At 40.2% G+C, this 26,488-nt stretch overlaps 1 long non-coding RNA gene across 1 annotated transcript in view; it reads left to right on the top strand.

Annotated features, from left to right (window-relative positions):
• The window catches only part of LOC116567476, a 78,289-nt gene extending 52,233 nt beyond the window's left edge, over positions 1 to 26,056 (top strand). The window contains exons 6-7 of the long non-coding RNA XR_004276227.1: positions 11,191 to 13,365; positions 23,342 to 26,056. This is a non-coding gene — a long non-coding RNA (uncharacterized LOC116567476). The remainder of the gene's footprint in view (positions 1 to 11,190; positions 13,366 to 23,341) is intronic.
• Positions 26,057 to 26,488: the final 432 nt, after the last annotated feature.

Genomic DNA, 26,488 nt, shown 5'->3' with positions numbered 1-26,488 from the left:
CTAGGACTTGAACCATGTCCACCTTACTACAAAGTTCGACTTCCTCTTCACCATATTTATAGGCAGCCAGGGTCTGTATTATCTCTCTGCAGTCCTCTGAGTGCCTAAAACTTATTGGCACTTGGGAAATATTTGTTGAAAAAAAGAATTTAGCCTTGTCTTCATAATATCTTGGTCCAAACATCAAATAAGCCCTCTCTATGGGAGCACAGGAGGCGACTGTTCTCCAGAAGGTATAGTGGCCTCTGGGTTACCAAGTGGAGATTTGTTGGGGCAGAAACGTCTTATCTGCTCAATAAAGGGAATGGCAAAGAGACAGTTAGAAAATACCATATTCACTTCCAATTGTAGACCATCTGAGCTGGTGAGATCTTGCTATAAAATGATAATAAATTTAGAGATCCTTCTGGGCTGAGGCTTGCTTAAAAGGGTAGAGTCAAGAGGTGAAACTCAAACAATCTGAGTGTTGAAAAAGCTTTTTTTGGTTGCCTAGGATGTAAAATTTCACAAAGATCATTTTATTCAATAAAACAGATGTATAAAGAGCACCTACTTAAAATACACACACACATACACACACATACTCAATTTTGGGCACAGAGGGTCAAAAAAAGAAAAATAAAATATTCACTAGCATTGCAAAGTAGCATCTATCAACAAAAATGATACTATAAAGTACACTAATGAAAATATAAAGGCATAGTTGTAAAGTCAGAAAGTAATTCCAGCTGAGGAAGTTTGGATGACTTAATACCCAGGGTAGGTTTTAAGTGAGCATAAAATATAGCTAACTACCGATGACTAACATTTCTTGAAAAGGTGTGTCAGATAGAGAAAATAGCCAGAACAAAAGCCAGAGCAGTACGGCTCAGGAAAGAAGCAAAGTGCTTTGGAAAACACACCTGCAAAGGTCTTTGAAAGGTCCACCCAGGAAGACATTGCATCCCAGAACCAAGAAAGGGCATAGTAATATCTTTGTGGGGCAAGTGAAGGAATCTTCTGAAATTTCAGGGCATGAAAGCGAAAAGATGACAGGTGGGATAACCCTGATGAGTGATCACGACAGAGTGTCCATTGTAGTCAGGGGATAGAAAAATGTTGAAACCTCCATATTGGCAAGGTCACAGCATGATGGCCATGCTCCTAGAACGACGGCAGGGTACCAGTTCACCCTAGCTCCTAGCTCACCCTAATGATTATTGTTCTTAGAATTAAAATATTTTTTTTAAGGTAATTTATTTTTTCAAGCATTTTTCAAGGTAATTTATAAGGTCCTCTCGACTTAAACTTTTCCATTATGTTCTACATTTCTTCCTCGCACTCCTAAAACTGTGAAAGAGTTTATTGTATTAGCCCATCTTTTAATTGCATTTTACACTTTCTAAATGATTTGCAACCACTAATAGTTTGTGAGGACTACGTAGTCATCTGGAACCACTGTTTATTTTTAGCATTGCAAAATCAGAGCGCTGAGATATTTTTGCATTGAACCGAAAGGTTTCTATACATGGAAACTTCTTTAGGAAAGCGAGATGTCAGAGTGAAAACCAAGTTTTCTTTCAGATAAAGTTGGGAAGATGACATTATGCCTGGATGTCTTTTCCACTAACCTGCTATTTGACTAGGACATGTTTGGTTGGGTGTTTTTGTTTGTATTGTTTTGTTTTTTCGTTTTGTTTTGTTTTTTATCTGCAGAAGTGACAAGAATTAGTCTTTCTGCTCTCTCTATGCCTCATGTACCCTAAAATGTATAACTAGCATAAAGACCCTCGAGGTTTGGAATTTAACTTTTCTTCCTAGAGACAATACCACATATGTTTTTCCTTCATATAATATTTGTGAGTTAAGTCTTGTATTAACTATATTGAAAGATGTTTACAAAACATGACAGCACAGCACCTCGTATTTTAAGACAGAGGAATATTCAGGGTATAACTTTGCAACATAAACTTGAATTATAACTCCTTATAATAAAGTGGGAGGCTGTTGAATCAGCCAGACGTGAATTTTTGTCTCTAACCTGTCCCTTACTAGTTTTGCAACCCTGGAGCAGTTTTTTTCATGTATAAAATGGAGGTAATAAATGGGTTGTGCAAAGATCTATTAAGTTAATTGAAATAAAATATGCAAAGTCATAGCACAGTGTTTTCATATGTAATAAGCCCTCTAATATTACTTGCTATTCTAATAATTAACTGACAAAGCTATAAAAACAAATTAGGTAGGGTCCCAGCCCTTAAGAAAACAAACCTGGACAGGGAGATGAGGCATGCTAAGAATGCTGTTCTATAGGAAAGAAAAGTGCTTTTGTCATCATAACAGCACAGATAAAAGACTGGGAATTCAGACATGGTATCTGCATGTTTCCTATTTAGTGGTTTTTTTTTTTTTTTGGTAATTTTATTTTATTTTATTTTTTTCAGTGTTCCAAGATTCATTGTTTATGCTCTACACCCGGTGCTCCATGCAGTACGAGCCCTCCATAACATAATACCCACTACCAGGGTCACCCAACCCCCTCCCACACCCCTCCAAAACCCTCAGTTTGTTTCTCAGAGTCCACAGTCTCTCATGGTTTGTCTCCCCCTCCGATTTCCCCCAATTCACTTCTCCTCTCCATCTCCCAGTGTCCTCTGTGTTATTCCTTATGCTCCACAAGTAAGTGAAACCATATGATAATTGATTCTCTCTGCTTGATTTATTTCACTCAGCATAATCTCCTCCAGTCCTGTCCATGTTGATACAAAAGTTGGGTATTCATCCTTTCTGTTGGAGGCATAGTACTCCATTGTCTATATGGACCATAGCTTTTTTTATCCATTTGTCTGTTGAAGAGCATCTTGGCTCTTTCACAGTTCAGCAACTGTGTCTATTGCTGCTATGAATATTGGGGTACAGATGACCCTTCTTTTCACTATATTTGTATCTTTAGGGTAAAAACCCAGTAGTGCAATTACAGGGTCATAGGGTAGTTCTATTTTTAATTTCTAGGAATCTCCACACTGTTGTCCAAAGTGGCTCCATCAACTTGCATTCCCACCAACAGTGTAAGAGGGTTCCCCTTTCTCCACAACCTCTCCAACACTTGTTGTTTACTGTCTTGTTGATTTTGGCCATTCTAACTGGTGTAAGGTGGTATCTCAATGTGGCTTTGATTTGAATCTCCCTGATGGCTAATGATGATGAACATTTTTTCACGTGTCTTTTAGCCACTTGTATGTCTTTTTTGGAGCAGTGTCTGTTCATGTCTTCTGTCCATTTTTTGATGTGATTATCTGTGTTTTGAGTGTTGAGTTTGAGGAATTCTTTATAGATCTTGGATATCAGCCCTTTGTCTGTAGTGTCATTTGTGAATATCTTCTCCCATTCCGTGGGTTGCCTCTTTGTTTTGTTGACTGTTTCCTTAGCTGTGCAGAAACCTTTGATCTTGATGAAATCCTAAAAGTTCATTTTCGCTTTTGTTTCCTTTGCCTTTGGGGACATGTCTTTAAAGAAGTTACTGTAGCTGATGTCGAAGAGGTTACTGCCTGTGTTCTCCTGGATTTTGATAGATTCCTGCCTCATGCTGAAGTCTTTTATGCATTTTGAGTTTATCTTTGTATATGGTGTAAGAGAATGGTTGAGTTTCATTCTTCCATACATAGCTGTCCAATTTTCCCAGAACCATTTATTGAAGAGACTGTCTTTTTACCACTGTGTATTTTTTCCTGCTTTGTTGAAGATTATTTGACCATAGAGTTGAGGGTCCATATATGGTCCCTCTACTCTGTTCCACTGGTCTATGTGTCTGTTTTTGTGCCAGTACTGTGCTGTCTTGGTGATCACAAGCTTTGTCGTAAAGCTTGAAATCAGGCAATGTGATGCCCCCAGTTTTGTTTATCAACATTTCCAGAGCAATTTGGGGTCTCTTCTTTGTACCTTTAGCCAGTGGTTGGATAGCCTGCTTTCAGACAGCTTTATATTGTTTCTGACTTCTTATTCACAATATGCACAGAAAAGGCTTCTCCCCAGAGCATGCTTAAGGGCTGGGTGCAAAAGCAGCTCTTGCCAGAAGTTTCTGTGGTGGGGTCATGCTGCTGTAGGAAGGTGGTAGGTAGGGCAAGGGATTCAGAAGATCTCAGATTATATCCTCCCAACCACCACAAGGTCCAAGGACCATTAAAAGAGATAGCTCTTTGGAATAACACTTTGTACCTCTAAGGATCTTTCTTCCCCTCATAAAAATACACTCTCTATTTCCTTGATTCTAACATACAGAAGGCATACCACTGTTCTAAAACAGTTTGTGTGTGTGGCAATGGGGGAATTGAAGAACCTATTACCTGAAAGTGTATATCCCTTTGTCAAAAACATCCTAATTTTTAAAATGTTAAGATGTATAACATAAATATGCCTCTAAGAACTGAAGAAGCGTCATGTTCTGGAGAAGCCAGTAGGACTCACTATGCCTAAGTACAGAGTAACTCTAAAGTACCTTCATTCACATATCCAGTCATTCAGTAACTGCTCACTGAGCTTTTGCTATGTGCTCTTTAGGATGGTAAAGGAGGTTGGTTAAGACATAGTTTATGCAAACAGGAGCTCTGCTTATAGACAGGTGTGTGCGATTGCAATGTAGTGAGGTAAGTGTTGATACAGATAGATACAAAGGTCCTGACACCAAGGATGAGGTAGCTAAGTGCCTGGGCCACAGGACCAGGGAGGGGTTTGGGAATCTTCGGGGAGGAAGTGACTACCTGGGTCTGTGTGTCATGCCTTCACACATTCAGAGGGATGCCAAATGGACTAGGAGCACAATGGTGCTGTGGAAGGCAAGTGGGATGCCTCCATTTCCAGCATCTGGCTGGACAATGATCATCTGGATCATTCTGACCCACAGATCTTTTCCCTTGTGTCCAAGACCTCTGTCTGTGATTTCAGCTCCCAATGTTCATCTCAGATTCTTCTTCTTATACACCACCCAGGAATCATAGAGTCTTGCTCCAAATCCAGCTCTTCTCCTTAGCTGCTCTTATTCTCTAACTTCATTTCCCATGTCCACAGGTTAAAGCTGCACATTCTTTCTGCCTTGTGCTAAGTGACCCAGGACCGCTCTCCTCTCTTGTGATTGCAGGGGCATGGGAGCTGGTAGTAGAAAATCTGAAACCCTTCAGTTTGGGAGGATGGGTGGAGAAGGGAGGAGAGGAGAAAATTCTAAGCAAACAGAGGAGCAATGGTGAAGAGTTGCAGGAGTTTATACTTTCCATGATCTGCAAGAGTGGGAATGGTTTTACCTGACTTGTAAGGCATAGCGAGATGGAAATAAATGAAGGAGAATATATAAATGTGCCCAGGGCATTGATAACACGTAATAAATTTTCAACAAATGTATCTTTTCTTCCTAAGCCTATGCATGGGCAGCTTTTGTCAGAGAAGTTCTGTTGTCTCCAGTAGAAGCCACAGAAGATTCCTGCTAAAGGTTTGTCCAGATCTGGTCACCAGAATGCTATCAGGATAACTGGACCAGTGGTAACTAAAATGATTTTGTAAGTATCTGACTCAACTGCCCACTCCTACCTCTCCTAATGAATGCCTAGGCAAAGGTCAATCATGAGGCTTGTTTTGAGTATCTCCTGTTAGGCAGAGAGCTGTTGTATTCTCTGGCTAATCAAATGTTTGGGACTGAGAATTCTTACTAAATAATGTGTGTGTGCCTGTGTCTGTGTATAGGTGCATGTGTGTCAATGTGTGTACATGAGTGTGCATGCATGTGTGCACACGTGTGTGTGTGTAGGTAGAATATTTGGGTAAAAGGAAGCCAGAAAGAAGGAGGAAGACAAGGAATGATGCTGACAACCCTCGGAATTTCTGCATGGTGTATGTCAGTGCTAAATAGAATATATGATATTTGAACATTACTTTTATTTTAAAATTATTTTATATCTATTAAACACATTTTTGCTAGAATGCATTTTGCATAAACTAGAGTATATGTAAGTTCTTATGCTGATGTCTAGTTCATGGACCTAAGAGAAGCACAGCCATGTGTGGACTGTAGTGAGGTCAATTCCTGGCCACTAGAATGGATTCAATGGTATTTTACCCAAGGCAGGCAGAAGAAGACACAGTTCAAGGAATGAGCTCATGCTGTTATCAGGAGGGGAAGCAAAGGTTAATATCAAGGAACAAGTATTAGGTGTCAGATTCAATGGCATTCATGAAACAGTAAAGAATGTACAAAAGGCAAGAAGCCAAGAGCTGAGGACACAATAGACACTTTGGAAACTAGTCATCAGGTATGGTTTTATTATTTCAAGAAAGTGTTGGACACCTAGCAAAGCATATAGTTCTTAATTAACTAGAGTTTTAGAATGTTTTCCCTGGGATTTTGGAAATGGAACAAGTACTTTGCTTGAATATAAATGACCTTGATTTATTTTGAATCAAAGAATAATTGAATCATAGATCTCCAGGGTCTGGAGAAGGGGCATTTGAATTCAATTAACAGAACTACTGCTGATGTTCAATCCATTCTTGAGCATCCAAACAATTGACTAATTTGTACAACAGGAAACTTGCTCCTTCTTGAAATAAACTCTTATACTTTCCTGTGATTCTGAGGGAATGTGAGACTATCCCATCTCACATTTCATTTAATTCCAATGACTTCATGTTTCCGTCCATTTATCCTAGATTTCCTCTATAAATCATGAGAACAAATCTTACTATCTTGTACGGAAACTATGTAATACATTATATGTCAGATAACTTCATTATGTTTACTTTATCAACATATTTCAAGTCGAGCTTCGGGGATGAGATGGGGGGAAATTTGGTGAAAGCTCAAAGATTATTCACCTATCACAACATGTGCAATATGCCTATAATAAAATGAAGGACACTGACTAATTATAAAATTAGTCTCATTAATTCAGCAGAATTCTATATACGTAGGACAAATTCACATGGGAAATGACAGCTACCTCTTTGATGAAACTATCATGAAAGATCTTGAATCAAAATGAACTATCATTTCTGAGCCACCGAATTCAGAGAATTTCCAAGTTGAGTTGACTTCTTTGGGTTATAGATTCCATAAGGCCAGATTTACAATTGCCCTGCCCTAAATTGGGAAGTTGCTAATTATAACTGGATTGACAGGGTATGTCCATTCGAATGCCTTCATCTACAAAATCTCTGTGACGGGCTAGGCGCCTTTCCTAAATAATTCCTGATGCAGAGGGTATGTATTAAAAACAGCTTGTCAAATTGACTAAGAGGGAAACTTGATGTTGCCCAGTCCATCTCCCTACACAGACACATTTTGACACAGTGTATTTGAGTGCTAATAATGACATTAGAAGATGTTGGAAAGAGATCTAATTCAGCATGCAGAAGTGACTTTGCTGTCATCTCCTATTTTCTGCGCAATTGACAGCAGATACTTGGGGCTGAATTTTTATTTCAGGTCAAATTTCCAAGGCATGAGGCTGTCTGTTAGAAACAGATAAGACCAAAACCAATACGAAAGCACTTGTTGGAAGTGTCAGTGGTGCTGAGAATTTGAAAGGGATGCTTCAGTTTTCTGTTTAGGACATGACACAACAACATATGTTTTAGCATCAGGAAAAACCAACCAGCAGCTCCCTGTCATTTTTCCATGGTTCCTATTGGGAAGATTTCAGAAGAGAAGTCTGATTTCTTTGGGAGATGAGATGATTTAAAAAAAAAAAAAACAAAAAAACCCCAGAGCCTCTTTTGCCATTTTATTTTTTTCTTTGCCAATATTTCCCAGAATATCTCAAGGAAACCCAACTGACCAGTATTTTTTTTTTTTTTAACACAAAGACCAAGAAGCCATACTTTTTCAGACTTCTATAATTAAACAATAGTGTTTGCATAACTGAATTTGATGAGAAAAGTGTTGGAAATCAATGAAGCTGAAGGTTTATAAGGTCATTCAGATGTGCTGACTCACCGAATGAGAAGGGAAAATGCAGGTGTGTTTTAAAAGTTACTTTGTACACGTTCTGGATCAGTCTGTGCCTAATTCATGGTCCTCTGTCTGGCAAACGTAACTCCAGCTTCCCTCAGCTTGACAAAACTAAGTTAACACGCACCCAGCCAAGCTGGGGCTAATGCACCCTATTTTATTGCTGAGATCAATTTTATGGCCTGCGTAACATTTGTCACTTTAAGTTTAGATTCAACTACTTCTAAAAAAGTCAAGGGTTTCTTTTATCTTTGGGCATCAAAGTCAACTTCTGAACACATTCACCATCTTAAACTGACAAAATTCTCTCTTTTCTGAACAGAATTCCCAGTACTCAAGAGCATCTTGTATTTCTTATACCCCGAATGAGATTGCAAGTGCATGCTTCTCTTTTCCCTTTTTGTGCCTGCTTTATTTCTATTAGTAGTACTACTTAAACATTTCCTGTGGCATTGAATTAAAATTTGTCATTTTATTTTTCTCCTCGAAAAAGAGTGATTTAAAACCTAACCATGCACATAAAGATATGATTTGATGTAGAGCCCTCAACAATTTGTCATCATAGATGGTTCATTCTTTGAAATAGAAGCCTTGGGGAACCCTAAATTCCAAACCTGAAACTACCTAACAGGAGACCCGATTTGCAATTCGTAGCAAAAGTGAACCCTCCCGGACTCATTAATCTCAGGAGACTCATGTCTCATATTGTTCCCATTTCCCAGCAGCTTTGCCTCGGGGACAAGCACTTGCCTTCTTTTTGCATTTTTTCTGTGTAGTTGGATTTCTTCGCAATACTCTACATAAACAATAGATTTTACAACATCATTGCCACAAGGTCTTTCTATGAACAGATCTCTTCCACGAGTCTGTGAAATTGTCATTGCTTTGATCTGTATTCATGCAACTTGTATAAGCTAAAATCATAAAGCTATGGTCCTTTTTACTTTTAAATAGCAGACATTTTCCTACAACTGAATGTTGTCTTTCAAAAATGATCTCTTTAGGAGGTTACGGACCATTTCAGGAAATCTGCCATTGTTCAAACTTTTCCAGAACGTCTCTATTTGAATTTCCTTTGGAGCCAGTGTATAATTTCTAAGAAAATGCTTCACTTTAAATGATCCATTCATAATTTATGGGTTTTTTTTAACCATTGTTTGCCAATAACACTATTATCTTTTCTTATTAATTATATGGTTACAAGAATTGACTGCACCATTGACTGACCATTTCAAAACAATAAAACCTGCCGCCAGAGGCATTGTAACCATATTGTGGGAGACAGTTAAAAGAATGAATCCCTGTCTCTAAACACAGTTCTGAAAAAGGAGATCCCAAATTATTTTGATCTATGATATCATCAGTGAAATAAGTGAATTACCACTCATGATCCTTTGTGGGTTTAAAATTCTGTAAGTTATTTAGGTAAACTTTGCATCTTCATTCAATAATATAACTACACTTTATTTTCAATATAACATTTTTTCCTTTGTTAATCATTTTTATGTTTCACCTGACAGTGAACACTCAGAGCAGTTAGGGCCTTAACAGGTGACCTAGTTTTTTCAGTTCTGTTGCAAATGTCTTCCACGAACCAGTTATTCCCCACGTAGGTCCAGATGAAAGCACACATACACATGTGTGCACATGTGTGCAAGAATATACAAAACATCCTTTCATCAGTAAATTCTTTAATGGGCTTTTAAGCCAGTTTCTATATATTCACATGGCTGACACCTTGTGGCTTCCATTTAACGTGATTCTTTCCCGTAGCTTCCTCATCACTAAATTGTGGGAGGCCACCTGTATGCTTGCACAGAAAGCAGAAAATCCACGAGGGGATGTTTATCATTGGAGAATTTCTTTTGTTCCAGGAGCTTGGTGTAAGCATTTGCATAACGATTCCCTATTCTTTAAGTCATTCCACGAGGCCCTTGAAAACATCAGAACTTGAAGACAGGACAAGATACTCTTTCTTTGAAGAAGAGCAGGATGGGATACCCTTCATCATGTGAGGCAATGGTTTACAAAGCATTCTCCAAATTGTTCTAATAATGTTCCAGCTGCTGCATGGAGTATAACATGACCGTCTTCCATTTTGTGAGGGAGGGGGGCAGGTTAATTATCCATTCTAGTATGACTGTTTCCCCAGGCAACAAGGAGGAGCAAACAGTGTGTATAGATTATCTGAGGGCATTGCCAAGTCATCTTCTTGCTAAAACTGTTTGAAAATCTCTGGATGTCTTAAACACTGCTGAGCCAGGGATTAAGTCAGGAGGGATTTCTGTGTCTCAGATTCAGTACTTGTAGGCACAGAACGGATAAGCCTAGCAAGAAGAGAAGTGTAGCCATGTAGAGAGAGGTCAAATATCCCTGGATGAAGCCCTTCTCTACCACACACTGTTGGTTGTTACTAAGAAATTCCTCTGTATTGAGTAGAGGATCTGTTACCTTTACTCCAATATTAAATCTGTGGGAAAATCCGACTTAGTTCAAGAAACTCTACTGTCCATGGAGACACTGTGAAAGCGTAAACCTTAAACAACTGATGCCATTTGTGATTTTTAACCAACTAGAGTGGTTTCTTTCAAAAGTTAATATTTATCTTGCCATAATATTTACCTTCACACAGAAAGTGCTATTTCCCTACGACTGCAATGAAGAATTGTGGTAAGATAAACTCACCTCTATAAGATAAATGTCAGATATTTAATGAAAATCACTGGATGAGCATCTCAGGTTTACTTAGAATTTGCTAAGGTTCTGGACTTCCAGTAAAATTTAGCTCAAAAAATTTTCCAAATACAAATCTTTGTGATCAAAACCAGGGTTTGCATGAAATGAGTTCTGAGAAGACATGGGCTTTACCAAATGGGCGGCCGGTCTGAGAATGCAGAGATGTGAATTCTCTTTACTCTTCAGATACTGATGGGTTGAGAGATTCTCTTAGCCTTGGTTTCATCTGTAAAATGAGTGGATTTAACCAGGTGATCTCCAAGATCCTGTCCTATTCTAAGATTCTGTGATTCTATGTTAATATATGTTCATTATCCATCTTAAAATTTATACTCCAGTATTTCAGGTATCAGACATTGGAAATGGTTTTAAAGATAAAAGAGATGTGAGGTGTGTCATCTATTGGCAAGAAACCACATCTTTGACAGAAAGGGATAGATGTGTGAAGAGTCACTTAATAGTCCACTTTTTGGTCGACTTAGGTATTTTCCCAGAAGAAATTGAGAAGAGATGGAGTCCTTGGTTGGTGCTGGATAACTTGATATAGGATTACAAATATTTAGGGCTGTTTTCCATAAAGAGCTCTGGTGGCCCTCTTGTGACTCTCTCAAAAGAGGTTGAAGTCCTGGAGTGGAGTGAAGAGCCTCTCACCTCAGCTGGAAGGAGGACTACTCCATTTTCACCCGTTTAATGTCTGGCTTTCCTTGTCGAATCTGATTTGAAGGTAAGAGTCTGCTTCTCTAAAAAGTTTGAGAGCCTTTGGTCTAGTCCATCCAATTTCTCATGGTATTAAATACACCTTCACTAGCCTCTCACCTTCCCCTTCATCAAGGTCTTTCCTCCCTTCCTTGCAAACCTCCCTTAAGGCATGCTTCTTGTGGAACTGCCACGGACTGAACTGTGTTCTCCCACAATCCACATGTTGAGGCCCAATGCTCGCTTACCCAATGTCACTGAATGTGGAGATAGAGTTTTTAGGAGGTAAGTAAGATGAAATGAAATCATAAGCATAAGGCCCTGATTCAATAGGATGAGTGCCCTGATTAGGAGCGATACCAGAGAGCTTCTCTCTTTCCGCAGGAGTACACACTTCAAAAGGCTACATGGGGACATAGCACGAGGCAGCTATCGACAAGGCAGGAAAAGTGTTCTCACCAGAAATGGAACCACCTAGATCTTGAACTTCTAGCCTCCAGAACTGTGAGAAAATAAACTTTTGTGGCTTAAGCTCCCCCCCCCCCCAGTCTATAGTATTTTGTGACAGCAGCCCATGCCAACGAAGACAGAATGCTAACCTCTGCCACTTGAGGGACAGAAGTTTCTCTTTAAATCACTTCCTAGGCATAGGTTTTTCCCTAGAGCAATGAGTTCAATATGAGGAACTGAAATGGAAACGAAATGCGTTGTATAACTAACTTTGAACCACCACTGCTGTGGGTGTGTGTGCCCGTCTTGCTGGTGTGCCCAAGGTTGAGTTAGGAGGTAGCTGTGGAATATGAACTCTGTAGATGTAAATAGCCACACAAAAACTATGATGCGTGTGCTCTGTGCACATTAGCTCCTCTAGGAACTTAAGCTCCGGAGAGCAGTCTTGTGCACTCATCAGCACATTATGGGAATGTAAGAAAAAAAAAAAAAATCAGAAATAACAAAATCACTAAGAGGTAGGTAGCCAAATGTTATTATTATCATTTTATAGAGGAATAGCCAAAAGGTCAAGTAGCTTGTTCAAAGTGACACAGAATAGGAGAGTCGAGCCCCGGAATTATTAACTTCTGTTTTCTAATCTAGTGAACCTGAGGTTATAGAATCCGACTAGGAAGGTCAAAGCTATCAGTTTTATGTCACACGGTAGTTATGAGGTGCTACACGCATCGCTCCTGTTCTTTTGTCCCCTCACTGGGGAGCTGCTTGATGACTGCAGCTGCAGCAACTTCCCCCACCCTGGGAAACCTGAACCTGAAGCCAGACACTGTATGAAAAGTCAGTACCTCTGACTGACTGTGGATTTCAACTCTCCGGTTCTCTAGGCCGTTCAATAGTGGCATCTAATCAGAATCCCTTTTGCTCAATCTGTGTTTCCTTTGTTGGGAAAAGGCCTGGTGATCTCTTGAGAAGAGTCCAGGGGCTTCTGGTGGTGAGCGCCGGCGAAACCTGTTCCAAGACTAAATATCGGAAGCAGTCAGCCTGGCCACTGAAGGCAGGACCGGTTTCCCACGCTCTGCCGCCAGCCCACAGCTTCTGAAATACTGTGTTCTCGGTTAGGTCTCCATTTGATAAAAGAGACTTGATGAAAGGATGCCTCCTGAAAAGGCTTTGTAATAATTAATCAGTCATCACCTTCTTTTGCCTCCCCAAGGTTTTGGCACTGTTGATCAGGCCTTCCTGCAAATTCTCTCTCTCTCTCTCTCTCTCTCTCTCCCCCTTTTTGGCTCAGGGACAATAGGCTGACTTCTACAATAGCCACTCCTGTCCTTTGTTTACTTCTGTTTGATACCCTTCCTCCCCAGATGTGGAGGGGATTCTTCAAATTCAGGGCTCTGTGAAAATTACCAGCTGCTACTGAGGACAACAGGACTCACCTCCTGAAATCAAAACTTCATGCCGTGCTGCTATGAAGTTAAATCAGGCAGAATCCATACAACAAAATGCAAAGAGTGCGTTGTAGAGTTCTGGTTTCAACTTTCAGTTCCTTCTCAGTGGGAATCTGTGAAGAAACTATCTTTTGTGACTAAGGGAATAAGTGGTGTTTGTTCTGGTTCTGTTTGTAATTATTATTTTAGATTTTGAGGATCCTTTTGTATGTACCTGTATATATGTTGCTGAATTTGTTACCTCTTTGTGTCAGTGTCTTTATTACTATTTCTGGATTAATCTCAGATTCTATGTGAGGTGACTGTTAAGAGTTAATTAGGGGGCACCTGGGTGGCTCGGTGGTTTAAAGCCTCTGCCTTCGGCTCAGGTCATGATCCCAGGTCCTGGGATCGAGTCCCGCATCGGGCTCTCTGCTTGGCAGGGAGCCTGCTTCCTCCTCTCTCTGCCTTCCTCTCTGCCTACTTCTGATCTGTCTCTGTCAAAGGAATAAATAAAATCTTTAAAAAAAAAAAGAGTTAATTAGAGAACTCAATCTATTTCTGTTGTTTTCCAACATCAATTCTGATACCAACGGGAAGTCCTACAGTCCAATTAACTCTGACGCTAACCACCTGAGTGAAGTTAGCGCAGACCCCACAGGTCAAGGGGCTCAGTATCAAAAGACTGCCCTCGTTCTGCTGCCATCTGTAAGTCCCAGCTGTTCCCAATACTTCTATGCACCCATACTTCTGTGCAGTCAACTACAAATTTGGGGGTTCCCATAGTCTTCTCTCAGGTTTGGAAATTCACTGGAATGACTCATAGAACTCGGGAGACCGCTATACTTACAAATTACTGTGTTATTAGAAAGGATACAACTCAGGACTAGCCAAATGCAAGAGATGCATAGGTCAAAGAAGAGAGGGGGGTTGCTCTGAGCTTCTGTGCCTTCTCATGGCGTGCCTCCTCTCTTAGCACATCAGTGTGTCCTCTAACCCAGAAACTCCCCAAGCTCATTGTTCAAGAGCTTCTATGGCGGTTTTATTTCTGAGACAAGATTGATTAAATCATTGGCCACTGGTAAGTGAATCTAGTCTCCAGCCCCTCCCCTCCCCAGAGGCTATCTGGGGGCCTCACTGAAGAGCACCTCATTGGCATAACAAAGATATTCTTGTCCTTCAGAAAATTCTAAGGGGTTTGGAAGTTCTTATGCAGGAATGGTACCATTGTACCCATTGTAGACCAAATATGTATTTTATTATATTACACTATTGTTTTTCTTCCCTCTTATATGCTCAGGACACTGAGAGTTCATTATTCCAATCAATTGAGTTTTTTAGTGAGGTAAGCAGAATTCTGAGATGACCCCCAATGTTCCTGCTCCCTGGTGTACTCCTCTTGTGTATGCACCTCTCCGAATGTGGGCAGGACCTGGGAACAGGATGGGATTTCATTCCTGTGATGAGGTTATGTTATAGGGCAGAGGTGAAGGGATTTTGCAGTTGTAAACGAGGTCCCTCAGTTGACTTTGAGTTAATCAAAGGGAGATTATCCTGAGTGGGCCTGACAGAACCAGGTATGCCCTTAAAAGAGGGTCTAGAGGCTAGAGACTTAGATTTGAAGAGACAAGCTGACAAATGCTACAGCTGAAAGTCAATAAATTCTGCCAATGACCACATGAGCCTCAGAGAGAATCCCAGCCGCCCCAGCTGACAATACACCAGGCTGAGACTCAAGTTCTTTAAGTTAATACCACACTTTTAGTATCTTGCTTTTAGTGTCTTGACTTCCAATCATGTCTTAACCACATCAGGATCTCTAATCTGTTGACCTTATGGCTTTTTAAGAAAGACTTGTTATAAGAAATAATGGTGATTCAGACTGGGGTGGAAGAAGTGAAAGAGGAGTGGTCACATTCGGGGTGCATGTGGATGGAGGACCAAAGCATTTCCTGATGTTGAGTAGGAAGAACAAAGTAAAGTCAAGGTTTCAGGACTAAGAGTTCTGAAAGACAGAGTTGCCAGCAACTGGATTAAGAAAAACTATGCTTGGAGCAGGTTAGGGGACAGGAGGGCGGTTAGCGGTTAGCGTTTACCTATGGATATATTGAATCTGAGTTGCCTAATGACATCTGAGTTGAGTTGTTAGTTGGGTACACGAGTCTGGAAATCAAGAGAGCTTTGGGCTAGAAGACATACTTCTGAAACTTGATGGCAAGGAAACTTCACTTAAAGCTGGATGAAATCACCAGGGCAATGAATAAAAAGAGTAAAAGAGGTCAGAGTCTGCACCCTGGGACAGTGCAATATTTAAGAAGTCAAGGAGGAGAGGAAGGAAACAGAAGTGACGACTAGTGGGGTAGGAGGAAAACCAAAGAGACCCTGATTTCCCACAAGCCAAGTGAAGACACTGTGGGGAGGAAGGAGTGGCCATCTCTTTTAAGTGTTCCTCAGCAGGTCCAGTAAATATGAACCAGAATTAACCACTTGATGCAAGAACATGGATAGCATTGGTGACCATTACAAAAACAATTTTGGTGGCCAATTGGAAAGACTTAAACAGAACGGGGTAAAGAATTAGAGAAAAGGACACACGGTTGTCCCAAGGAACTTTGCTTATGGAGCAGGAACTATTAGGGGAAGAGGGGTAAAGAAAGGTTTTTTGTTTTGTTTTTTTTTTTCCTTTTAATATGGAAAAAACTGGCCTCTTTGTAGGCTGATAGAAATAATCCTGTTGAGAAGAAAGTAGGATGGTGCAGGAGATCACAGGAAGAATTAACGGCAGCATTGTTTTGGGGTTGTGAAGGTGGATGGAATGTCATACATGAATGGTTTAAGTCAGGAACATGGGAGTTCATCAAGGCAGAAAGACAGATTCTGGTAGGTGGGAAAATGTGATGGTGGGACTCTGCAGAGCCTCCTTTCTCACTGCGTTTATTTTTTAGTAAATTAAAAAGCAGGAGTCAACAGTCAAGAATGAGGATAGTGAAGGACACATTGGGGTTTCCAGATGAAAGAGGAAGTGTGAAATAGTCTTCTAGAAGAGTGCATGAGTGTATGCACTAGGGCTATGTAAGATGATTGAGGCATAGGCTTTTAAAATATAATCTGTGGTGTGATAAGGTATATATCCTGATATATGATATAATCATTAATAACAATATGATTGCCTAGCAGCATTAAGCAGCCACTTGAAACTCATACATTAGTAGTGAGACCCGTCGAGGTTGTTGCGTGTTTTGTTCCAGTCACATTCCGTGGCATGAGTACAGGGGCAGAGTGGGTGGTGCCGTTTTGTTAGGGGAGCATATCAAAGCAAGAAGGGAGAAGCAAAGGAGTACAGGCAATTTACAAGGGGGTGGTTGGCAAGGGAGTTTAAAGTCAATAAGGAAGGAAGTGAAGACATTAAGAGGTGAGAGTCATTGAAAGGTTATAAGAACATCACCATTACAGGTTGAAATGGAGTAAAAAACTTTGGGTTGGGATACTAAAAGGAACTAGAAACATTGGAGATGGTCAGCAGAATGAGGAGCATGAAACAGGGCTAATGGGAAGCTTTCACTGTTGGTGATGACAGGGTCTAAAGTGTGACCGTAGGGATGGGGAGAGTTAGTGGGGAGTACAGGTGAGTGGAGGAGAGAAACCTGAAGCACTAAAAGGGCAAGTTGTTACAGGGATCATTTACGTAATCACCCAGGAGAAAGGCGGGTAAGTACAAGAGTGAGTGACTATGAACCTGGAAAAAGAAATGAGGGAACGTGACATGTGGGTGTGTGTGGTGGGGCTGGGGGAGTTTTCACTGGATGACTGCAATAACGAAGTGTAGGTGACAGTCTGCTGCTGTTCAAATCTGAGGGGTTTTCTCAGAAGGAGAGGGAATGGTCTGAGAGCATCAGTGAGGAACAAAGAGATCATTTATGCGTGTATGACTCAGTGGGACAAGAGCTGTGTGAGAAAACCACTGACACAATTTGAGAGGGAGGCAGGGGAAGCAGTGTTCCTGTTCCGCCAAGGGTTGGGCAGGGGGGACAGATTCCAGTAGAGCAAGAATATGAAAGGAATGCCAGAGAATAACTTCTGATTACTAACTGGGCTTCCTAGTGACCTTCCTTATGGTATCCAGGGAGAAAAGCCAGCACAACCTATGCATTTAGAAAGCTATCATCCCCCCAAATTATTTCTTTCAACTGCTATTTTGTTTGTATCCATAATACTAGCTGCAAGAGAATATTTATCCTTGGGACATTTTCTTCTTACACATTCCAGCTGAAATGGGCCATGGAAATGATGTTTATGTAGCTAAGATTTTGACTGTGCAAATGATCTTTAACTACTTAATTGGCTTTGATAGATCAAAAGTAGGGAAAGCAATCTGCATGCTGGGCTGTGACTTTATAGGCTTATATATTTGGGAGGTGTTAGGAGGGTAGAAAACTAAAGCTTGTAGATTACTTATTATTATCAAGGTAAGAAACAGAAATTGTGGAGCAATGGGTCTTATAAACCTAGGGGTTTCCTTAGTAGTTGAAGGTAGTTTAAAAACACAAACAAAAGGAAAGACTAGCCTTGTAAATTGTATTTGTTTATTTTGTTAATTTCTTTGTGTAACAAAATGCCTTTCATTTGGTCAGTCAGTACTTAAAGTTTTAGCTTTCTTCCAATTGATATGCCAAAGGCAATAAATTATGCACAGTGCTGCTAAAAACAAGCCAGTTTGGGGGGTAGGGGTGGGAAGGAAACAGTAATTACCAAAGACCAGAATTACAGTCAACATTAAAACAGATAATGTTGGCCCACAGCTCTTCCCCTGCCTCTGTTACTACCACAGTGGCAATTGGTATTTATAAGCTGTAGAACATGCCCCCCAATTATTGGCTTTCATGTGCCAAGAACCTTGAAGAAAGTAAAATGCTCGAATAAACCATACTCCTCCCTCGCCCCTTCTCATCCTCTACAGTCCAGGGTTCTGATCGTCCTACGCCTGGTTTCTGTCTTCCTGCTCCAGCGTCCACACGTCCTCCGTCTCTCCTCTGTCCTTTAACTAGAACATGCCCAACTCTTTTTTCCAAACTCCATGAGATTGTAATTTCCCTAAAGCTCTTTCTTCCTATTTTAAGCATTTGTTTTGTTTGAGAAGTTCTAAATGGGGACTGTGAAAGTGAAGTTGAGGTCAGATGTAAGACGGAAATTAGATAGACTGATGTGAAGCACTAAATAGCCTAAACTTGACCCACTGATGATTTTGCAGTCGGACTTCCTGGTGCCCCTGGGTAGAAGGTGGCCAATAATACCTGTCACATTCAGCATTTACATAGGTAAAGTCAGCTGTGGTGGTCTGTACTTCCTCTTAACTCTGTACTTTTACGGGCTCCACTGTGATTAGAGTATAGTTGGGTGTTAGAGATGAGGTTTCTTTGACTTTCAGCTCTTACTAAATGGGTATATAAACTTTTTTTGCTCATCTTGTTCTACCAGGTATAAGCGCATATGGGTATAAATGGTATTCTTGTCTCCAAAGACTTGAGAGAATTTGTATCCACTTGGAAATATTTATAGTGAAATACTATGATGCCAGTAGCCCACAAAAAGAAGACAGGAGTCCCCATGAAGAGAAGTACGAAATTCTTCCTCCTTCCATTCTCCACTTTCTCTTTCTTGCATTGGTGAGGAAATTGAAGTAGTATTATGCTGGGAGGGAAGGGTCTTTGCTTTTCTGCAGCTCAAGAAAGTTTCCTTTTGTAAGCAGGGCTCAAAATGTTATCCTGTTTGCCCTAATGGTTTCAGTGGAAATGTGAGGTAGTAAAAGATTCTTGAACCATTTTGGTCTCCATTCAACAAACAAGTTTGGGTATGTTCATTACATTATCCTGACATCATAGGGAAATTACAGTAGCAAATGTAGAAGTTACGGTAAAACATTATAGGCTAATGCAAATTTTAGTTGTCTTGAGATTGAACAACAATAATAACCATACACCTAAACTACTTTTTAAGATTAGCTGCAAGAGCTCACTTTCAGAAAAAGACTAACACGAAGTTTTTAAATATAAAAATCACAGACTACCTAATCTCTGCAAGGATCTGAAACCCAACTTGGGGGACCTTTTGATGAAAAACCTCAAATAAATAGAATGCTCAGAGAATAAGGGTATTCCACTCAATTAAACTGGAATGAGTACTGACTCATTACCATTTCACACATACAATAGTTAACCCTCTTTCCTTAGTGACTTTAGTGTCTACAACAGAATCTTTTTTTTTTTTTTAAAGATTTTATTTATTCACTTGACAGAGACCACAAGTAGGCAGAGAGGCAGGCAGAGAGAGAGGAGGAAACAGGCTCCCCGCTGAGAGAGAACCCAACACGGGGCTTGATCCCAGGAGCCCAAGATCATGACCTGAGCCGAAGGCAGAGGCTCAACCCACTGAACCACCCAGGCACCCCTACAACAGAATCTTTACTTGATGATTAATTGTAGCTGAGATCTCAAAGTCATCAGGCTGAACATCATTCTTCACTGGGGATGTAGTTCTTCACTATAGAGGTGTAGTTTCTAAGCCTTCCAAAGAGCATTCATGTCTTCTACGTCACGTGATTGTCACTGAGGTTAGGACAGCTCTTTAGAGTCCAAGAGTAGATATAAAATCCATAGGAAATTGTACTGAATATGGCTCCATCTCTAGCTTCCTTTCTTCCATCCCTCTCTTTTTAAAAACCATTGGTATCAACTTATTTTCTCATCATATACCGTAAGCACATGGGCATCGACAGCTGCTTACAATCACTCCAGCTTTTGGTGTACATGTCTGTAATGATTTTCATATTGATAAGAAGAGAGCAGATTTAGTCTCAGATGAAACTCTAAGAAAGGAAGAATATAATACATTTATACTTATTAATGTAACTTTGTGTGATCTCTCATATAGAAAAATCAATTATGACATTATGAAGTTTGAGTAAATTCCTTCAGTTCTCCAAAGCTGGTTTTGGGATGGAGAGCTACAAAGTATATGAATGAGCTTAATGTCATGATTAAGGCATGCTATTTTAAATATATTTATTTTTAAAATAATTTTTAATTTTTTTAATTAACATATAATGTTTTATTAGCCCCAGGGGTACAGGTCTGTGAATCGCCAAGTTTACACACTTCATAGCACATACCTTCCCCATCCATTTATTTTTATTAGAAGATTTAAGTCACCAACTTGTAAAATATTATGAACACAGACCAAAATTTAATACATGTAAGAACTGATATGGAAAATGGTGGAACCATCTGACTTCACAAAGAATAAATTTTAAATGATCAAATAATTTATTCAGTGTCTCTGGGTATCTTCTTCTCTTATAGGTTTTATGAAAATTATACAAGAAACACAAATTGTGGTCTTTACTCCAAAATGCGTCTCGTTGAGAAGTAACATGTATACATGAACCAGATGACCTATGGCTACAGATGCTAAAGTTATTGAAATTAGTTGTATATACTGCTAGTTGATCATGGAGAAGCCCTGACATTCTGCATTTTTAATGAGCTGCCAGGTCAAATGACTCTGGCCTGTGGACCACACTTTGAGTTGGAAGGATATAGATCAGCACTGTCCAACAGAAATATAATTTAAGCTAGAAATGTGAGCCACAGATGTAATTTTAAATCTTCTAGTGGTCCTATGAAAAAAATAAAAAAGGGATAGGTGAAATTAATTTTAATACTTTTTTATTTAATCCAAAATAAATAAAAGTACCATTTCAACAGGTAATCCAAATTATTAATATATTTGTATATTGATACAACATACAATATATTTGTTGATATGTTTTACATTCATTTTTTACTTTAAGTCTTCAAAATCCAGTGTTTGTATGACACTTACAGAACATCTCAGTTCAAACTAACTGTATCTCAAGTGCCAGTAGCACATGTGTCTGGTGGCTGCGCACTGGACAGAAGAGCTAGAACGTGTGCGTGGGACTACAGAGAGGACAAGGGAAAATCAGTGATCATAGCAAAGGAAATGGCAGGAAGCTTGACAGTGAAGGCTGGATACGTTTTGCGAAAAAAGCTGGTGGGATTTAGAGTAGAACAGCTTCAAATGAGAGAGTGTCTGATAGATTAAGTTCATTCAGAAGTTTAGTGATACCCAGACTTCACAGTTTTAAAGGGAAGAGAACTAGATTTATGTTATAGCCAAAACCCCACTGGGACAGATAGGTTCTTGCCTTACTTCTGTCTTGAGCTGTGGACAAAGTATTACAAAGTACTGGTGTCTAGGTTGTCGGCATATGAGGAATGGAAACAATTTATGAGGTTGACTTTTAATATGCAAATGGAAGTTCTACCTGGCTCTGTGTCTAGGTAGAATGAGCCAATGCTCAGGAGATGTCACTGAGATCTTCTTGGTGTCGTATAAAGTTGTTTAGGTCGCAACCAGTCCTGTCAAATTCCCTTGCCCTTTTTAGAGCATATGCTTTTAGGAAGAAATTTGTCGGAAAGAGGAATTGGTTGATCCTGGGGTCTGTGGCTATCCATGAAGGTGATGTCCTTTACACTGAGGGTTCCTGTGATAATACAGGGTCATGTATATGAGGAATAAAAGGCTCAGCACATAACAGATAACCAGTGGGTGATTGATGCTATGACTATGATCACTCTTGTCAGTATCATTATCATTAAGTTAAAGTTTGCTGCAGCCGGCTTGCATTCAATGGCATGGTGCCTGGGCAACAGGTGCACACTCAAAAGTGCACTCAAGTACTAGAGCCTTCTGGCAGCAGGCAAAGCTTTCTCTCCCTCTGATTTACTGAGTTCCTGAAGATAGAATCCTGTATCCTGATTACCGTAAATCCACAAAGATTCTTCGCGTGGGTAGTTCTCCCAGAAGTAATTCCTGGGCTCCAAGATGTCCAAGCTGACACCAACAGAGTGCCCCCACCCCTGGCAGGGTTTACCATTCCAGGGCAATCACTTTGAGGCTAATGTGATTTTAATGGCAGTTTTTGATTTATGGTCATGGGGTTTCTCGCTGACTACTGATTGCTCCTAGGACTGTGTTTCTTAAGAGGAAGAATGATAGTTAAAGATCAGCATGGAATATTTTGTGGCCCCAACTTTTCTTAAAGACTCATTTCCTTATACCCACAATGATGTTAGTTTGTGGCAGCTTAATGACTTTCTCCCTTTCTTAATATAATACCTGGAATAACTTTCTTCTCTGACTGTCTTCTCACCATCTGTAGCTAGAGTGTCTTGTGTATCAGATCTTAGGGCTAATGCTTCCACTGCTCTTGCTTAGGTTTGCCGTGACTGACCATTAGCACAGTTCTGAAGTCATTGAAGAGAAATTCAAGTTACCTATTAAATCAGAGGATGATTTAGGCGAAAATAGGGATCATATACCTCATTGAATAGCTGACTCACAAAAGCTTCAGTTATGTTTCGAACATTGAACTGCTTTAGGAAATGGCATGAGGATGCCAGAATTGGGCAGTTCTTGGCTCCCACGCGGGACCCAACTCCTTTCTTCAACATTGTTTCTATACGGTTTCAAGCAAGCAGCCAAATGTCAACGGCTCTCACCATCTCTGGACAAGGTTTTAATTAACTCCTTCATTGGAAGATGACCAGCCCTTTCACACACCTTCCTGTAAAGGGTTCTTCTAATGGTGATAAAATGGGCCATTTGGTTTACCGAGCTGTCCAAGGTGCTGGCTTGGCTCAGGGCAGGGCTAACTCTGCCCAGGTGTGACTGAGTCGTCTGCTGACAGGCTGGGATCTGCCACAGTCTTCATTTGGGTTTGAAAGCGTGACTACCTGCATCCTGATTTCCTGCTAACACGCCTTCTCCTCTTTTATGACTTTCTGCACTAGTTGGCTCCATGTTCTTGTGAATTTCTTAAATCATAGTGATGTCAGCGCCTGGCTAGCTCCGTCAGTAGAGCATGAGAATCTTAAATCATAGTGATGACAAATAGTTGAATATGAACTCAGTTGGCAATGAAGGTAGCTTATGTGTGAGGAATGTGTGTTCTGTTTACTTATGTTGGTTTCCCTTTTAGATGGTATATTTGGAACTATCTGAAACAATGTGGGTCAAGCACAGCTTTGAATGAAGACAGAAGAGCACTGTTTTTTCCCCAGTTAAGTTTAAAAAGATTTATTTCTCAGCTATGTTCAACTCTGCTAGATACTGCAGGGGATATAAAAGCCAGGCTTAGGGAGTGACGACAGAGGTCAACAATTTTGAGCATTTACCGTCTGCAGAGCACTGCGAAAGAGATAAAGAAGCAAAACACAAAAATATACAAGAAATATTTATAGTTAAAATGAAGCTATACATGATTGCATATTCAGTGAATGGTACAAAGGATCAGAGATGTGGTTATTCTGAGTGAGGAGGGAATATTGTAGGATGGAAGATGACCCAAGAAGGCACACCTGGAATAATCTTTCCAAAATGCCCATCTGATGGTATCAGCCTGTCCCACCCCATTAAAAATTCATCCTGGGAATCAGGGATTTTTCCAGCTCTACTTCTGCAGCCTCATCTCTTGGGCTCTCTGTCTAGAATTTAAGGCTCCTGCCATACTAAAAATTGACCTGTTTCTCAAACATTCTAATTTGTACACCTCAGAACTTTTACTTAGGCTTTCCTTCTGCCTGGGGTGTTTAAAAAATTTCTCTTGTCTTGCTAATTCTTACAAATTCTGAGATATGCCCTGGGTTCCATATCTGGGTTAGGTGCTTTCTTGTCCTATTAATTTAACTGCAATGACCGTAGCTTCTTCCTTGTGTTACTCTATCACGAGGCTCTGGTCACTGAGAGGTCAGAAGCTTACCAGCTGCATCACAGTCCATCTGAGGACAGGGACTGAGGTCCGGCAGAGCTTTGAGGTCACCATAGGGTTCTCACAGCCCAAAAGGAGCAGGCAAGTGCTGGAACAAGGCTGGGAATGACTATCATTTTCCCAGCACCCTCCTTAGCCCTGTGATGGGAACCCTAAAGCCATGACCTCTTCCTATCTTTCTGTGAACTCTGCGAAGTTATTATTTTATCCCCATCTTAGAGAAGAAGAAACTGAGGATCAGAAGGTTTAACTTTCTAATTTGAGGTGACGTAGCTGGTCAGTTGTAAAACTGGAATTTAAATCAGGTCTGTAGGCCCTATGGGTTTGTTGGGGAAATGTTTATTTATATATTTAAATTTTTTTCATCATATTGATAATTTGAAAATTTAAGTCAGTGTGATACTAAGCCCTTGGCATGGATATACACACAAACACCAGAGAGGAGGTGCCATAATTAGGCTTGTCTCCCAGAGAAGGAGACTGAGGCTCAGAAAATTTGACCAGGCCAAAGCCACCCCAGTAGCAGAGGGAGGGTGCATAGGGCGTGAACCCCGGGCTGCAGGCTCTAGAGTTGGGTTAATCATCCAGGCTCTCAGGTTCGCTGCCTGGATTCCTGTCCTGCCTTTTACGAGTCATACAACTCTGGGTAAGTGACTTCACCTCTCTGATCCTCTTTGTCCTCATTTGTGGTTTTGAGGACTCAGTATAAAATCCTTAGGGCAGAGTCTGATGTAGAGTAAATAATAAAGGTTAGCATTTATACCCTTCTTATTAGTTATTATTATTATTGCTAAAGGTCTCATTTCATCAAAGATCAAATATTTTCTTCTCTCTTTGATATAGCACAATATTTTTTTGGCATCTTTATTATCTAAGAAATTTTTTAGTCAAAATTTTATGAAGAATGTTTCAAGGAATCAGAATTTGCAACAATCATTACTCGATTTTGTGATGAATTGTTTTCCAAATGAAATTTCAGAGGCCATGAATTTTGACAGTTGAGGTGGTGGGAGAGAAATATGCCTTTTTCAATTAGGAATGTATTAACGGGTTTACACGAAGCCTTGGAGAAAAATCTAGACAGCAGCTGCAGGGGTAAGGAACTAAGTAAAGGCCCATGTCTGGCTTCCTTCACAATTGAATTTTTGCATACGTGTTGCTGGAACTATTCAGCGGTCTTCATCATCTTGTCTGTAACAATTTGAGCATTGGCCTCCCCTAATTCTTGATTTGACTTAATGAGACGGGTTTGGAATTTTCCTGCTTGGTCTTGGAGCTGTGTGTACCACATCAATACAAACCAGGTAAGTAGAAAAGTCTCAGTTCAAAAACAGCCTCTACCTAACGTACCTATCAGTAAGCAAATATCATAGTCTCAGCTGAATTTTACCTTTGTTTTAATGAAAGATATTAAAATCTGTTATCTTACTAATTGGTGAAACCTCCTGAATTTCGTGTCATTAAAAGATTATGGGACTGAGACCCAGAAGACGTTTCATCTTATTTCTAATACCGAACAGCAGTAGAAATACCCTCACGTTTCTGGGCTTTCTTCTTCTCGTATACAGAATGAGTGACATGGACGGGATTAGGGGCCAGCCAACAACAGCCTTGGGTCAAATCCAGACCACACCTGCTCTGTACAGATTGCCACAGAGCTCATTTGTGTAGGCAGTTTCCGTGGCTCCTTTCCTGATGCAACAGCAGAGCTGAGTAATTGCGACACAGAGCCTGAAATTTTGGGGATCTGGTCCTTTACAGAAAGTTTGCTGAGCCCTGAATTTGATTATCTCTAAGATCATTTCAAGCTTTAAGTTAGAAACACAGCTCCACTATTTATCAGTGGAGTGACCTTGAACAAATCGCTTAACCTTTCTGGGTCTCTGTTCCTGCAAGGGTACAAGAGGAAAGATAATAAAAGAAATGACTTCATAGGGTTGTTGGTTAGATTAACTAAGATAACCCATGTAAAGAGTACAGTGCAGTTCAAGGACCTCATAAAGATGCACCAAGACAGCCATCATCATAATCTTCATTCTTATTAAATAATGGTGCTATGATTTTTTTAAAAAGATTTTATTTATATATTTGACAGAGAGAGAGATCACAAGTAGGCAGAGAGGCAGGCAGAGAGAGCAAGGAGGAAGCAGGCTCCCTGCTGAGCAGAGAGCCTGATGCGGGGCTTGATCCTAGGACCCTGGGATCATGACCTGAGCTGAAGGCAGAGGCTTTAACCCACTGAACCACCCAGGTGCCCCTATCATTTTCTATTTTATTAAAAAATAACAATATCCTTCAAGTTATATGTAATCTATACAGTTTTATTTTAATATTTTTTTGGTTTCTATCTCATGGCAG

The sequence above is a fragment of the Mustela erminea genome, chromosome 10 (assembly GCF_009829155.1).
Source record: "Mustela erminea isolate mMusErm1 chromosome 10, mMusErm1.Pri, whole genome shotgun sequence".
Classification (NCBI taxonomy): domain Eukaryota; kingdom Metazoa; phylum Chordata; class Mammalia; order Carnivora; family Mustelidae; genus Mustela; species Mustela erminea.
The sequence above is the reverse complement of the archived record's forward strand: the minus strand, read 5'-3'. Positions and strand labels throughout refer to the sequence as shown.